Below are 10,291 nucleotides of genomic sequence, written 5' to 3'. Positions count from 1 at the left end.
AATTGTCCATCCTTTCCCCTTTCCACTCTTGCTCCTCTTGGATTGAATTATGAAGGAACTCCTGATATTTTTTTAAAGTGCATTTATCGAAAGTAGAAGTCCAACCACATAACCACTGAACCCCAAATTTCATTTGCAAAGCTGTGGTACATTCTTATTAAAGTAGATACTCTGGAGCCTTCTTTGACTATTCAATAATTCACTCTCCTAACTGCAGGGCTGTTTGAAAAGAGTTAAAAGAACACATAGGGACTAGTTTGCTATTTTAAAAAATACCCACCAATGCAGTGTACAAATTAAAAAGACAAGAAGAAATATAACATGCATAAAACCAATTCAAGTAAATAAATAAATAGAAGTAAAACTCAGACTATGGTTTTCAAAACCTTGTCAATAATTTGTTACACAATAATTTGGTGGAACTGGGAGGTTTTCACTATTTTCACTTTGGCCAGGGTACAGCCTGACCCCCTCCTTTGGCAATCCTCACAGAACTCTAGCCCAATGGTTGCCATTAATTTGATTTGAACTGATTTTATAATGAAATGGTTTTAGAATGTTGTATTATTTTACTGTTGTTAGCCGCTCTGAGCCCAGCTTCGGCTGGGGAGGGTGGGATATAAATAATTCAGGTAAAGGACCCCTGGATGGTTAAATCAAAGGCAACTATGGGGTGCAGTGCTCATCTCACTTTTCAGGCCAAGGGAGCCGGCGTTTGTCCACAGACAGCTTTCCGGGTCATGGGGCCAGCATGACTAGGCCACTTCTGGTGCACTAGAAGACAGAAACCAGAGCTGCACATGGAAACACTGTATACCTTCCCGCTGGAGCGGTACCTATTTATCTACCTGCACTGGTATGCTTTTGAACTGCTAGGTTGGCAGGAGCGGGGACAGAGCAACGGGAGCTCACTCTTGTGCAGATTCCAACCGCCAACCTTCTGATCAGCAAGTTCATGAGGCTCAGTGATTTAGACCACAGCGCCACCTGTGCCCCTAAAACATAAGAAGAAATATCTACATAGGGCTCCCTAAGTAATACATGTCATGATTTTGTTGCTGCAAGGGAGAATGCCATGCTCCAAGCATTCATAGATCAAATCTCAAATAGATGTGGAATCCTTAACAGGGCCACCTGGCCAACTCTTATTTCTCTAACACTGATTTTCTTTTTCTCCCACCACACAGACAGTTCCAATGCAATTACTACCAGAGGATTGGCAACTCCAGCAGCCAAGCTGGTGCAAAATTTATTACTCTGTTTTTTTTTTGATCCGCATCAATGAAGCCAAGGGGTATGGTCATCTGGGAAGCCCAGGACCTCCATACATACTGCCCAGGCTTGAACCATGGAGAGGCCACTTCAGTGCTGCAAACACAGCAAAAACAATGAAGGCAGCTGTTACTAGTTACCAGTCTCTGCAGCCACAGCAGGCAATGTGATTCTCCAGTGGTTTGACTTCACCCCAGGAGGTGCACCCCATTGTTTCTCAAGACAGACGGATCACAAAAAGATTTTCTTTTTCTCCCACCACATATACAGCTCCAGTGCAACTACTACCCCAGTCACCCCAGACACTATGAATCTTAGATTGACTAAAGTGTTTAATTCAGCATATCTGAGAATGAAAATAATACCATGTGGATATACTCTCTTTTTTGTCTCGGTTATAGCTTGGAATATTAGTGGAGATGGATAAAGGCTCCCTTTAATCCTTCAGAATGATTCAGCACTTCCCATCTGATTAGCACTTAATCTCATTTGACAATAGACAAGCTAGAACTCTTGTCCAGTATATCTAAAATTTATCGGTACTAAGCTACTTGTCTTTCTGGTCAAGATCTAGATAGAGTAGCATCCTTTTGCACAAGGTAAAATCAGCCCTCTCTAATAACATTGGTTTGATAAGGATAGGGGGAAATAGCATTTCTCTTTCCACCCTCTTTCATGCTGAACACAAGATCTCCAAAAACAAGGAAAGAATGTTGCATTGCAACTGATTTCTATGTAAAATTAATGAAAATAAAGGAATTGTGCTTCACCATTCATAATGAATAACTATGCCAGCTTATATCAACCTTTTCAGTTTCCACATCTAGAGGGCTTTTAAAATGGGGTCAACAGAAACATATCTTTACATTTGATCTGAGAGCAAGGAATACAAAACAACAGAGCTTACCCAGAGTGAATAAACAAAACAAGACCTTATCCTGATGATGAAAAATCATGCAGAATACTAACTACAGCTCCCACCTTTATGCTAGATATGGATTGCATAGATCAAGCTGGTTAGAAAAGAAGACAGAACAGTGAGCAAAGATACATGGCCCCCATTAACAATGTTGAAAGATCAATGTTGGCTAAGCATAAGAATGACAATCCCATATGTCTGATTCAATAGGACGCAGAGCACCTGCTAGCTGAAGAATACAATGCACAGAGATGATGGAAGGAAACAGATAAAAAACCTCGTATCACCTCCTAAAACTGACAGCCCACCTTATCCTCAAGTGACACAATAGCTAGGTCCTTGAAACAGACAAGGTATTAAGGCATGAGCCAAAAGAGCAAGGCCTTCCAAGATTAAAGCCTCTCCTTCACATAAGTAGGGCTGCTTCAAACTCTGCCCTTTAATAGAAAAAAATCCCCAGGACTTAAAATTATTAAAAACAGCAAAGATAACATTAACAGATTAAACACAAAAACACTGATTAATAAACTTCAGAATAAAGAGAGCATTTGAAACAGAGGGTGGTGTAATGTTACGTATTTTGGCAGATTTTAATCTATTGCAGCTGTGTGGATAATGTCATTATACAGTTTACTCACTAGGTGGTGCTGGACTTATTATATCTGGCTAGTTTCCTGCTGTTATTCTGCTCTTGTTGGAGGGAGACAATTTAGTTGTACTACTTTCTGACTAGTGTGTCTTTTAGTTTAGGATTTCCATGACAGCAGCGCTTTTCATACCAAGCTCTGGGGCACTAAATTTTCTCCCTGAAGGACGGCTTGCCTATTATTGCTTACCTCTCCCTGAAGTGCACAACTCCAGTAGTTTTGGATGTCATTTATGGATTAGTCTCAGTTCCCGTAGGCTCTGTGTCAAGGAGCAACAGTGAGGCTGCGAGTACTGAGTACTGCAATATGAATAGATTCTTTGGCAGACAACTCAGTTATGCACAAGGCTCAATCAAGCTAGAAAAATTTAAAGCCATTGGACTTCAAGCACAATTGCACTCTCCAAATGGCGAATATTTAAAAATGTAGCAGCTGCTATAAAAGGAAATGTCAAAGGATCTGCAGGCTGAGCACGTGGTGTTCTTCTACTTCTTTGGATCATGGCCATAACAATTTCAGCTAAATTAAATAAGCTACTAAAGGTAAGCTAACATTTCAGATGTTTTCATTCATTGCTTTGTGGAATCTGTTAGGCCACTGCCTTTCTTTGATGTTCCCACCCAATTCTCACCCGATCTTCTTTGGAAAGCATTTGATGAGTGGGGTATTTTGAGAAGTAATTAATTTCACTTGGCAAATGTGAGGTAGATGCATTCTTTGAGATCACACAGTTGTAGTGCCCTATTATATAATCATGCCAGAGATATTTCTTTGTGAAGGTTTATTTTTCCTTTCTGGCTGAGCTGCTGCTAATATCCTGGCTTTTTCATTTGTATTGATTTTGCTGTAAGTGCTGTGTAGCATATATTCTGCCTTTTAGGCAGACAGAAGCTGTTGGGTTGCATTCTACTCCCAAGCACACTGGCGTGTTTGAGAACAAATGTTGGTCCTAAATTATTATTCAGCTTTATATTATCAAAAGCTTTTGAATAGGATAGTCAGGCAGAATTTCAACCTTGCAACGGCTCGTAACTCAAACATAAGCAAGTATGAAGGAGATTACAATATTTCATACTTTGTCACTGCTGGGGACATAAGCGTTACCCATTGTTGTGGCAAGATGAGTGGTAAAGACATTCTTTACAATAAAATAACTAAGGGCTACATCCAACTAAGCTTTATTCTGAGTAGATCTATTGATCTTAATGGACCAGTGATGCCATGTTCTTTAACATCAGTGAGCCTACTCTGGGTAGAACTGGTACAGGATATAGCCATGTGTGTCTATTGTGCTAAGCCTGCTACTGAATCTGGAATCTTGAAGAAAGCAACTTTCTGGCTCATAGGGCTGCATAAAGTATTAATGAATGGGCAGTCTGCCAAAGGATCAGTTGGGAAAAGGCCATTAGTGAATGGCACAACACCTTGCCTCACATCATTTTCCTGATCATTGAGCACCAGACTTTGGGAAGCCCTGAAAAGCATACAACCACCACACCGGAGGCAGACTGTGGTCTTTCAAATTTCAGTGGCATCCTGTGCAAGGCCAAAATTTGGCATGTGCCCTCACACCTTCCATTCTGCTCAATTCACTATGTCTTGGCTGTGATGCCCTGTGGCAACCCCTAGGTTCAGCACCCAGGGCAGCGGAACCAGTCACACTTCCCTAAATCCGCCTCTGACAGCACAACGCAAAATAATTCATTCTATGTCAGTCTGCCAGCTGAACTGTCCCCTTGACACATACATAACAATACTTAATATTTGCACAGTGCTTTCAAGTGTTCAGAGCACTTTGCATGTATCATCAAGTCACTGTCCTTACCTAACCCTATTAAGCCTCCTGAGGGAAGTTAGCAGATAGAACTCCCATACTATAGATGAAATGTGTAAGACAGCGAGTAGCTGGCCTAAAGCCAACTACTGTGTTCATGACGAAGGCACCATTCTGATCTGACTTTCTGATTTGCAACTGAGTCTCTCAGCCACTACACAAGTGAAGATTTCTTACTCACATCAGAATGCATAGCGTGCAGTTTGGATCCCAGCTTTTATCATCCTGGGTTGCTTGGGAATGTTTTATGTATGATTAAGGGTCATGCAACAGTGCAGACAAGTATTTAAGAGTGTGAAAATACATACCTCCATGAGAAAGAGATAGGTACATCTTACTATGGGAGCTGCAAACAGAGAGCTGACAGGCTAACTTCCATGAGAAGGGACTCAGAAGCAGGTGCCAGGCTAACTAAAGAAACTTAAATTCACTCTCTCATTTGTATCTCTGGGGAAGTAGCAACAGAAGGATATTAATAAACACTTCAGACACCAAGGAATACTATGCTGTTTATGCTCTTCTTTTATTAAAGAGAAAGACGCAAGCTTTATATAGTGATTTGATAAACATGCAGCAGTCCTGAAGTTTCAGATGCCTACACAGTTTGTGCTTAATTGATCAGATATCATGCACAGCCTTGCAGACAAGTCCATGAAAGTTAGTAGCCTACAAAAAATGATGCCCTGGCCCAATTCCCCAGTCATACCTATCTTTGCATTCAAACATACCTTACAATAGCAGTTGCCATGGCCTCTTTTAAAAAAAAAAATACTAATGAGGTGAAACCAGCTTCCTCAGGCCTTTGTTGCTCCTGCAAATTAAGCTGTGGAGCCAGCTGTGCAGCCCTGATTGGCTGGTGCTTGTGATCATTCTTCTTCCCTATCCTTGAGTGTTACAACATTTTACAAAATGAATGTTCTGCTTTGTTGTTGTTGTTGCTGCTGCTGCTGCTGTCTTTACAAAGAAAAAAAGGTGCAGGAATGATATTCTTATAGCATTTATCCATGAACACAGCAACTTCGTTTTTATTTTTAAAAAGCGTATCTCATTTGTAAAAAATAGTAAACCTGTTTTGGGATCAGCAGGACAAGAGTTGTTAGCTAACCAGCATAATATACAGCTGTCTCCAGGTATATGGATTCCTCATTATGGAGGGGAATCAGTGGCTGCATCCAGACTTAATGCTGAACCATAGTTTAGCATATGGGAATGAGTCTGGTGAGACTCAGGCACATGCACTTCTCCTGAACCATAGCTGATTGTAACTAACCATGGTTACTTGTTTAATCTGAGCTGAGAATTATGGCTGGTGTTAACTACAGAGTGGGGGAACTATGGCTATCTGGATGTTGTTCGACTCCAACTTCCACCAGCCCCACCCTGGCCAAGGATGAGAAAATGGGGAGCCGTAGTTCAGAAACATCTGGAGACCCACATGTTCCCCAATCCATGTGTTAAAGGGAAGTGTGCTGAAGTTGGGTTGCCTTGTATCACAGATAGCATTAACCAGTTTGATTTGGACATAACAAGTAGTTGAAAATGGAAGCAAAACCTCCCCATCTCCTCTGTGTGGCTGTGCTGGGGGAGGAGAGGGAAGGAGGGAGTCCATGAGCCAGAATTGACGGACCCATTAAATTATGGTCTGTCCTAATTCTACATGGGAACAAGACTTAAGTCTGTCCCATCCTGTTTCTGTGCAAATTTTTAAGTGGGGAAATGTTCTAAGTAGAATTGTATGGAACAACATGGCTGCCCCCAATTTTCATATGGGGGCAGCCATGATATTTTTGTACAATTCCTCCTGAGAACAAGGAAATGCCACCAAGTCGTGCTGCTCCCAGGGGAACTGCCTGTATTCCATTCAAAGCACACAGAAACAAGGAAACCCACGTGCTAGCCACTTCAGGCTGTGGGTAACTGAATTGCCCATTTAAAAAGTTTAAACGTAAGAAATATATCTTACATGAACAGATGCAGCCTTGCAGCCCTGAGACCACTTCATAAAGTGGTATTTGCTGTGGATTCTGAAAGGAACCTATAATCTGATCCCAATCATGATCACATAAGGTCACTTTGGAATCTGATCTTAGTGGATTCCTCCCCCAAATCCTGAGCAGGAGCCTCATGGATGTAATGCTAACCCATAATTTAATGTTGCATGCAAGCCAAGTCAATAATGTATGTCAACAACATGGTGAGCAAACTTCCCAGAGTACAGCTATTTGTGTTTTATAGGTATGTGCCAAATGTGGGGTATCAATTTTTCTTTCATTTTTTTCTTTCTAAGAAAGAAAAAAAGAACACAACTCTCTTCCCTATTTAGAGAAGTTTCTGTTTTCTTGTTTGCTGCATGCAACTGGTGGGAGTGATGCTTTCCACTAGTAGTATGTGGCATGCACTGGTGTGGTGTACTTTGTTTACTTCTGCTTTCAACTTACAGCATATATGCACATATACATATGGACACATCAATCTGTTTGACTCTTCCTTCATTTAAACCAATAGGGCCCCAATTGGATTTTAGCAAGGATGCATCCTACCAGTGGTGAACCTATGTTTTTAGGGCCCTGAAGTTTGAAATGTCATGGGGGCTCCTTTGTAACCAGCAACGAGGTCTGGCTAACCCCTTGTTATCTTCTTCAATGGGGTTGTTCCATGACAGATCACCACAATTTAAAAAAAATTAACTACTTCGTCTCAGATTTTGATTAAAATGGCTGTCCTGGATTATCTCACCTGTCAAAGTCAATAGGGGAAACAAAAATGCCTTATGCCTTATAGTTTTTGAGCCCCACGTTGGGCAAAAGATTCCTGCATTGAAGCGAGTTGGACTACATGATCCATAGGGTGTCTTCCAACTCTAAAATTCTATGGTTTGTTTTTCTGGATTTTCTAGCAACATATTCACAGTTTCATCACTGGAGAGCTTCCTTGCAATGTCATTTTCTGGAGACAATATGCAGAAAGAATTTAAGCACTCTTCATCAGAACAACCAACTTACCACGACGCTTCACCTTTGCAGCACCTGTGCAGTTTCAAGACTGTTGAAATATATACCACCAAAAAGTAATTGATTTGAGTCGTGCTACTCAAACTGGGTCTATTGGGTCCATTTTTTTTAAGCAATGAGGAATAAAGTTGCTTCTGGGGCCCCTCTGGGATTAGGGGACCTGAAGTTTAAGCTTCATTAGTTTCATAGTAGATTTGCCCCTGATCCTACCCAGTCTAATCAGTGAGATGATTTGTGGTGCTCAGCTTTGATATTAAGGGTGGGGGGACCAAGCCACCTTGCAAAATGTAGAGAGGATTTCCTGAAGTATATCAAGGATATATCATTAGAGGATGAAGAAATTAGTAACATCCTTCAACACTTTATCTAGTCCTCCCCCTTTTATATATATAGATTAAAATTATGTTATTATTTACAGTTTGAGAGTAGAGTTGAATAAACAAGAAATAATTTAATGAGGGCATTTTTGTATTTCTTTGGGGGGGGAATGTAAACAATAATTTTTAAAAATGGGGTCAGAGATGATGGCCTTCGAAATCTTCAATGCATCAACATTTCAGCATTTCTATACAGGCTAAGATACACGTCAGCCAAACCAGTTAGCTAACAGCAAGAAGTCTATGATCAGAATAATTTTTTTTTCCTTCTGTGGGCTAAAGGAACATCTCTTTGCTTAATCCTAAAGAGGTAGCAAGCAGTATGCAATCAATTTCTGAAGATGTTCCTGGAAAATGTGAACAAACAGTGCCACTAACATCACTTGCCTCCGGCAGCAGGAAACCTATCTCTCTGCTCTGCTTGATGTCAGGTTAGGCATACTGTGTGGCATCATTACCAGACATCAAGAACAAGTGTGAGTTTAAAAGTATATTCTTTTCCTTGGTGAGAAAAGAACATATAATCACTTACCCTTCAAACCTATAAAATTGGAGTGGGACGAGACCTAGCTGTTAGGGAATGTTCAACATTTGTCTTTTCCTAAGGTTTTCCTGGTAGCAAATATGTATTCTCTCTCTCTCTCTCTCTTTCATTTTCCCTCTTCCCAATAGATAAAAGGGTGATAAGCAAAAGGCTGAGCATGTCCTCCCTAAAGTGATTGCTGGTGGTTTGGGTTTTTTAAAAACAGTAATTGGTGGAAAGAGAGAAAGGCTAGAATTGTTGGTATTTCCTTTGGACAGGAGGTGAACTGGATCAGAACAACCCACAAGACCTTTAACAATATTGTTAACTGAAATACAAAATAGATCTCCCCACCCCCAAATTCTTCTGTGACTATATGCCACAATAACATGCCTCAGTCTTTAAGGTGCTACAAGAATCTTCATTGCTTCTTTAGGAGTAAGAGTTTCCAGTTTTGAGTTACTCAGAACTGTGTGTTTCCCTGTGTGTTTCCCTACACTTTCCTGCATAGGCTGGGTGGCTTTCTAAATGACAGCCTATGTAATTAAGATGTGCAGCTATTCAGAGTATTGCCAGATCTAGGTCTGCCGCCCCGCCCCCCAATTTTTATTAAACTTTTAAACTTGTATGTAGTAGGTTACAGAATAAGTAGTAGGTTGCAGCCCATGATAAGAGGACAAAACAGCAAAGACCTTTTTCCAGAAATGAGCACAGATGAATGGCGATGCCCAGTAAACTGCAACTAGGCCAGCACTGAGGTGATAGTGTGGAGTTGATAAGAGTGTTATCCAATGCCAGTACAGATAAACCTTCAAGGTTGCTTCTTGCTTTCTAGCTGAAATAGATTTTAACAGAGGACTTACTTACCCATAGTCTGTCCCACACCCGGTCCTCTATTTGGATGCCAATGTCTGGTTCACAGTAATTTTTGAGTGCTGTGGATGACCCCATATTGATTTCTATGAGAAGTTTGTAATTCTGGGATACTAAGCCCTTATAGTCTTGTGTTGATTGTGTGTACAGATACACAAAAAATGTCTGGGTGCCTCAAGGCTGTCCTTGTTTGTAAAGTTTATTGGGAAGTGTCCAGATCTGTAGGCCTTGTAGCCGGGTATGAGGTAAATTTCCTAATTTACATGAGGCAACTGGCTAGAGCCTTCATGGTTGCAGGGATCTACCCACAATAGCTTTCATTTAGAAAAATGAATTTCTGACTTGTAATGCTCAGAATGTGTGCGACTTGTGTTGTGCTGATGTCTTAAAAATTCAGTGCAATTAAGCCACTTGTCCTGTTAAGAGTGTCATCTGAACTGGCTGGATAGTTGAGAGAAAGGAAAGTGTGGCTTGTCTCAAGGCCGGTACCTCTAGCAAAGTTCTCCTGAAGAGCTCACACTTAAGTCTCCTTCCCACTTCAATAAAAAGGACCGTGTGTCAGCCTTCCACTATCGCCTGCCACCTCTTTGCTTACCCTTGCACGTATTGAAAGCCAAACCTTGAAAATGCAGGGCCAACTGCCTTGCTTAGCAAGAGCTAATTAGTGTGTGCAAAACCGGAGAAGCTACTGAATTTGTCTGCAGTTTTGCAAAGACAGCCCCCTTCTGTCATAAAAGGAATAGCCAAGTGATGCCAGCTCCGAAGAGGAGCCTACGTTGCATTAAAAACCAACTGCCATGTGCAACTAATTGCTCCACACACAGCATAGTCCAAA

General features: G+C 41.0%; 1 long non-coding RNA gene across 1 annotated transcript in view; it reads right to left on the bottom strand.

Annotated features, from left to right (window-relative positions):
* The window catches only part of LOC310698878, a 142,162-nt gene that overhangs the window by 81,394 nt on the left and 50,477 nt on the right, over positions 1-10,291 (bottom strand). The gene's annotated exons all lie outside the window — the stretch shown is intronic.

Source organism: Podarcis liolepis, assembly GCF_965112155.1.
Source record: "Podarcis liolepis genome assembly, chromosome: Z".
NCBI lineage: Eukaryota > Metazoa > Chordata > Lepidosauria > Squamata > Lacertidae > Podarcis > Podarcis liolepis.
This window is presented reverse-complemented; position numbering and strand designations above follow the sequence as displayed.